This window comes from Topomyia yanbarensis, chromosome 3, assembly GCF_030247195.1.
Source record: "Topomyia yanbarensis strain Yona2022 chromosome 3, ASM3024719v1, whole genome shotgun sequence".
NCBI lineage: Eukaryota > Metazoa > Arthropoda > Insecta > Diptera > Culicidae > Topomyia > Topomyia yanbarensis.
Window position 1 is genome coordinate 224,853,966 of NC_080672.1, and position 6,701 is coordinate 224,860,666.

A 6,701-nucleotide genomic window follows, 5' to 3' on the forward strand; every position below is an offset into this window, starting at 1 on the left:
TATCCGTTAAAATCGAATCCACTCAAGAACTTCCTCCGGAGGAAGAGTACAGGTTTTTGGCTGGCTTGATTCTCGACAGTGCGAATCAAGCTCAGACTAAACCTGTACCCAGCGCGAATACCCATGGACGGTCTCCCACCCTGTGGTGGGATAAAGAGTGCTCAGAGCTGTACGCGGAAAAGTCCACTACATATAAGGCCTTCCGGGAAGACGGGTTACCCGCTAGCTATCAACAGTACGCGTCGTTAGAAAGGCGAATGAAGAGTCTAATGAAAGCCAAAAAACGCACTTATTGGCGCCGGTTCGTCGACGGGTTAACGAGAGAAACAGCGATGAGCACTCTTTGGGGTACGGCTCGACGTATGCGTAACCGTAATAGTACCAACGAGAACGTGGAATATTCAAACCGTTGGATATTCGCTTTCGCCAAGAAGATCTGTCCGGACTCTGTCCCGGTACAGAAAACGTGCCGCGCCGCGTCTCCTCACGATACCGCGAACGAAACACCGTTTTCGATAGTGGAGTTCTCACTTGCTCTCTTATCGTGCAACAATAACGCCCCAGGGTTAGAAAGAATCAAATTCAACTTACTGAAGAATCTGCCTGACACTGCAAAAAGGCGCTTGTTGAATTTATTTAACAAGTTTCTTGAGGGTAACATTGTCCCTTATGAATGGAGGCAAGTGAAGGTCATCGCCATCCAAAAACCAGGAAAACCAGCCTCCGACCACAACTCGTATCGGCCGATTGCAATGCTGCCCTGTACTCGGAAGTTGTTCGAGAAAATGATCTTGTTTCGCCTCGACAATTGGGTTGAAGCAAATGGCTTACTATCAGATACACAATTTGGCTTCCGCAAAGGCAAAGAGACGAACGATTGCCTTGCGTTGCTTTCTACAGAAATCCAAATGGCCTATGCTAACAAAGAGCAGATGGCATCAGTCTTCTTGGATATTAAGGGGGCTTTTGATTCAGTTTCTATCAACATTCTGTCAGAGAAGCTGCACCAGTATGTTCTTTCACCAATTTTAAATAACTTTTTGCTAAACCTGTTGTCTGAAAAGCACATGCACTTTTCGCATGGCGATCTAACAACATCGCGATTTAGCTACATGGGTCTTCCCCAGGGCTCATGCCTAAGTCCCCTGCTCTACAATTTTTACGTGAATGACATTGACGATTGTCTTGCCAATTCATGCACGCTAAGGCAACTTGCAGACGACGGGGTGGTCTCTGTTACAGGGCCCAAAGCTGCCGACTTGCAAGGACCATTACAAAATACCTTGGACAATTTGTCTGCTTGGGCTCTTCAGCTGGGTATTGAGTTCTCCACGGAGAAAACTGAGTTGGTTGTTTTTTCTAGGAAGCGTGAGCCGGCGCTACTCCAGCTTTTATTAATGGGTGCAACGATCAACCAGGTTTTCACATTTAAATATCTCGGGGTCTGGTTCGACTCTAAAGGTACCTGGGGATGTCACATTAGGTATCTGAAACAGAAATGCCAACAAAGGATCAATTTTCTCCGAACAATAACTGGAACATGGTGGGGTGCTCACCCAGGAGACCTGATCAGGTGCAGCGCCCATAGTTTTCGGCCAGCATCAACCCTGGAAAATTTCTCCAAGTGGTGCACCATGGAAGCTAATTTCCTGGGTTACATCACCAGCTACAGCCTTAAGCTAAGCTGATATTTTGATGCACTCGCGCTTTCAGGCGCGCTGGCGAAGAAGTAAGTCGGATAAGCAAGTCGAAGAGTTCAGTCGTTGTAGTCAGTCGTATTAAGGCAATTAGTGACCGCACGGATAGAAGGCGTGCGCGTGTCGGTCAGTCGATATAAGTTAGATTAAATAGTAAAAGTAATAGTAAAATTAAGCGGAAAATTCGACCGTATGTGAACATGTAGGTATGTGCCTGAAGGTGTAACGCAAAACAAATAAAGATAGTGAAACTTAGTGTTTTTTCTGTGCGATATTTAAATGAAAGAAAACGAAATAGCTTACTTCCACCCTGCCCATAAAACCAGTGGCCACCCGGCAGCTACGTTACATTCTGGTGACAGCGGACTTAAAGCCGCAAAAGTGAAAGGCTAGGAAACGCCAAAAACGATTGGAGTAGACAGTGAGTGAAAGTTGTGGATTTGGACATATCTTAGAAAGTTTGCTTGTTGGTGGTAACCAGTTTTAATGCCTGAAATAAGTCTCGTCGCGAGGAAACCTTAACCATAAGTGTAGATCCGAGAAAAGCAGAAATTCGACGATTTCTGATCGTGTTAATATTGAATGTGATGAAAAAAAAAATGCGTAAATCGTCTGCGTAATATTGATGTTGAAAACTGAAGAAAAATCGCACTCAGCAGATCTAATCGATTCAGTGCAAGTTTCTTTGTTCGCAAAACTTTGACAGAGTGCGTCAACGGTCCCGCACAAATACATCGTTTTGCGCTTGATAAGAGTTTGGAAAGAATTTCCAACAGATTTGGCATCACGTGAAGTTGTGCTGTGGAACTAGCGGCGCTCCATGTGCTGTAGAAATAGTGGTCTACATCATCTCGGCAAGAACGGGCAGAGCAACAATGCAGTTCAGGTAAGTGAACCGTTTCCACTTTATTAGCAAAATTTTACTCGGCATTTTAGTTATTCACTCCCTTAGAGTCCTTTGATCTGTCATGTTCATATTAATGACTCAAAAAGTTTAGTTCAGCCAAAAAATTTTTTTTATTGCCTGAAGAAAAGTTACAAGCTAATACTTTTCATATTTCTCATCTTGATTGAGCGCTGACATTTGATGTTTCTCATCTTGTTGAGCGCTGAGATCTGTCCTCTAATTCGAACCATCGAATTTTAAACAGCTATCACTTTTTAGCACAGCCGGCAAGTTTGTTAGTAACCTCATGGACTCTAATCAATAAGTTCTCTTAAGAAAAAACTTTGATTTTTGGAGATGAAGATGAAAAATGCGATCTCTCGCAATATATTTCGCTTTCAGACCATGCGGTAACCATAATATACGGAGTTTAAAGTAATTATTCAAGCAAATAATCATTAATTTTCAGATTGATGACAAATTAACACTAAATTGATGACAAATTAACACTAAATCGATGACAAATTTTTTATACTAACACTAAACAGACCGATAGAAATGGCGAGTCCAAGCTATCAGGTCAGTTTGTTTTATTAATACCAACCATCCTTAAGGATATAAGGATCACTGGTTAAAGATCCACTGAAAGCGCTACCAGGGTATCATGACCCGGAGCAGCACATTGTAGGTGACACGCAAAAGTGGCTGTCCAATTTAATTTATCCATTGCGTCGACGAAAACCGTCGCAAGCAATGCAGTTGTTTTCTAAACAAACGAAACCACGGTCAGACATTGGATGCCACGTATATGATGCACACAGCACCATAAGTACTGGTGTTTTCCTTTAACGAGTTAATTAATAAACAAAAACGTACGAGCTACGTCTTTGATCGAGACCTGGGAGTAGGTCAAGTTCATGCTATAGCAGCAGCGTTCTGTTTCACGAAAGTAACGTTTTTGTTACGTATGCCTTTGATGTCGCCCGTACATTACATACACAGAGCAAGCAATCAAGAAACAACAAAAAATAAACATTTCTTCCACCCACTATATATGAAATTGAGAAATCCGAGAGAAGAGATATACATGCAAAATGAATTTTAGAAATGCTACACCTATCAAGTAGATATGACAGATAGGGTAATCCAATTAAGAAATCGCGTGGTGAAGAAAACTGAAAAGTCTACGAAAATTAAACCAATCGACGAGGCAAAAATAAGGACTACGTCAATATCAAACCAAAAAGGCGATAGAGTAATCAAGACTACTAGTCATTTAATCAAAAAACCAAAAGAATTAACTAGAAACCGACTTTGTAAGTGACACGCAAAACGTTCCCAACGTTTCATTCAATATGAAAACCGTCTCGCACAAAAAAAGCATATAATGCAACCCGACCTCCTGGCATAAAGCCGGAGGGTACTAAGTCGGTCATTCGAAAATACAGGAAGTTCGAAAATTAATAAGAATTAATCATCACCCAATACCAGGGAAACATACATTGTTAGTATCGCTCAGAACAAGCCTCTGACGAATCAATTTAAAAATGGGAAAGCACACAGCACGATATGTGTTTGTGTTTGCTTTTATCAAATTAATAAATAAACAGAAGCGTACGAGCTTCGACTGAGTTTCACATTATCAATATAGATTTGATCCCAATCTGGGTACTGCTAGGTACAGTTCACATTCCAAAGCTGCATTGCAGCTGTTTTTTTTAACACTTTCGAGCGATTCTTACCAATCTCCTACCAGGAGCTTCATAAAAAGCACGACTGCGAAGAGCCATTGGTGGCATGCTATAGGTTGCCATAAAAAGAAACAAAAAAAAAATAAAAACAAACCCATGAACCCATGAATTCTTCGCTCCGCTATGCAGCACAGCTGTTTGAATAAACAACGGCAGAACTAACTACGTAGCGCAAAACAGTTGGAAGATCGAATTAAAATTTGTTCGAGCAAATGCAAGCGTCGAAAATTGAAGGTCAGGTTTCAATAACTTGACCGCGAAAACAATAACATAAAACCATGTAGACCATTGGAATACGGTGTTTACCTGTGGGTAAAAACACTGTTATATGCTGACTATATTATATCACCCGTTGCTTTACGCAAAGTGACTAATTCATCACTTTATGAATCACGTGCAGTTATGATGTAGTTTATTTAGCCAGCCTTGACCATAGTCAAGCTTACGTTAGAACATCAGGGTGGCTTAATTATGATTAGCAAAATATTTTTTATAAGGTTTTGTTAGAAAACACTTCATAGGAAATTTAAAATATAATTGAATCGGCTATAATGCGTTGGAAATATATCGCTGTGAGCAAGATTAGGGTGGTTCGTTTTTCATTGATTGTTAGAAGTCAATAAAGTTTTGATACCACTATAATTTATTGTTTGGGGCAATTGAAATTAATAATAAAAGAATACACGATTATTGAAAAATGGATAAATTAATAATATTGAGAAACTTATTAAAAATCGCATGGCAGCAGAGTGTGCTGTGGAACGAAAATATTTCAATAAATATAAACATATAATAATAAAAGGATTTAATCCAGTTAATATTCCAATTATACTTAGTAATAGCTAGCAACCATATTAAGTATTTATTCTATTTTGAAAAGATGGATTACGAGTTTCCGAAGACGGAAGCAATTCAATGCATTCCAGAATTTGATGGATCTACCGATGAGCTAGATGCATTCATCTATCATATAGAACACTTTGAAAAGCAAATACCCCAGGGAGTGTCACGAGATGAGTTGATCTACGTGGTACTCTTAAAACTAAGAAAGAATGCAGCAGCCCACATATTGAAAATTAAAGCCGATACTTGGCCAGCATTAAGAGAAAATTTAATAAAGAAATTTAGTAAACGAGAACGGATAGAAGAGGTAATTTCAAAAATTGAGACCCTTCGACAAAGTCCGAACGAATCGTTTAAAGAATATAGAATACGGGCTGAAATAATAAAAGATCAAATTGATGTTTATAATGAAGGGACTGGCATCAAGGATATGCCAATGATTATTAGCCTTAGATTACATTTTATCGCGGGTCTGCGAAATGAAGAGTTAAAAGTATTTGCGCGTGGACACAGAGGGATGCCACTAGTGCAATTACTGGACTACTTAGAGAAAGTAGATATTGAAAACCAGTGTCTGAAAGAGATAGAGAGCAGGCTGGAATTGTTAGAATTATCGCGTACACGTACTGTTACGCAACAATGTTGGACACCGAAAAGATATATCGGAAATCCAATTGAATATATAGATGAAGGTAGAGATTATGAGCTACCTGAAAGAAATTATCGGCCAGAAATAGGCGAAAGTAATTTCAAATATTCACCGCAGAATTATGCGGAAACTTACTGGTCAGATTTTGATCAAACTACAAAAACTAAAATTTTTAAACAGAATCAGAAGCCCCGAAGGCAAGATTATGATTCTAACATAGGTCACTACCAAGACCAAAATAGCCAATTGGGCGTAAATTGCTTCACGAATGAAAGAAGCATAAATACAAATTTACGGAATTATTACGCAACCAGACATGGTGCAAATACTAACAGGCAGTTGCCTGCCGAAAGATACAATGGCCACGAAAGGCCCAAGACAAGGCCAGATAACGGCAATAATAAATTGGGAAGAGATACTTCTCAATATGAAATATTGAATATAGAATGTACTAGGAACAATCAGTTACTAGTAAATATCGCCTCAGTTGCAAGGCCAGATACTAAAGTTAAGTATATGCTTGATACAGGAGCATTCCTTAATGTAATAAGATGGGACACGCTCTCGAAAATTGGAGCCAGACTCATCAATTATAGAGATAAAGTAAATATTACCGGTTTTAATCTGACACAGACAGAAACCATTGGGTCAGTAGAGACCAATTTCATAATTGGGAATTCCGATTATAAAATTAAGTTTTATGTGGTAAAAGACCTATGTGTTCCAGGAATTATTGGAGCAGAATTTTTAAAAGAACACACAGTTTTTATCTCCCAGCATTTGGACTACATCGCACTCAGTAAATCGAATGAGTTCGACAAAAAGTCAAATGGAGATAAGATACAAAATACTGATAATTTTACGTTAAGAGGGGA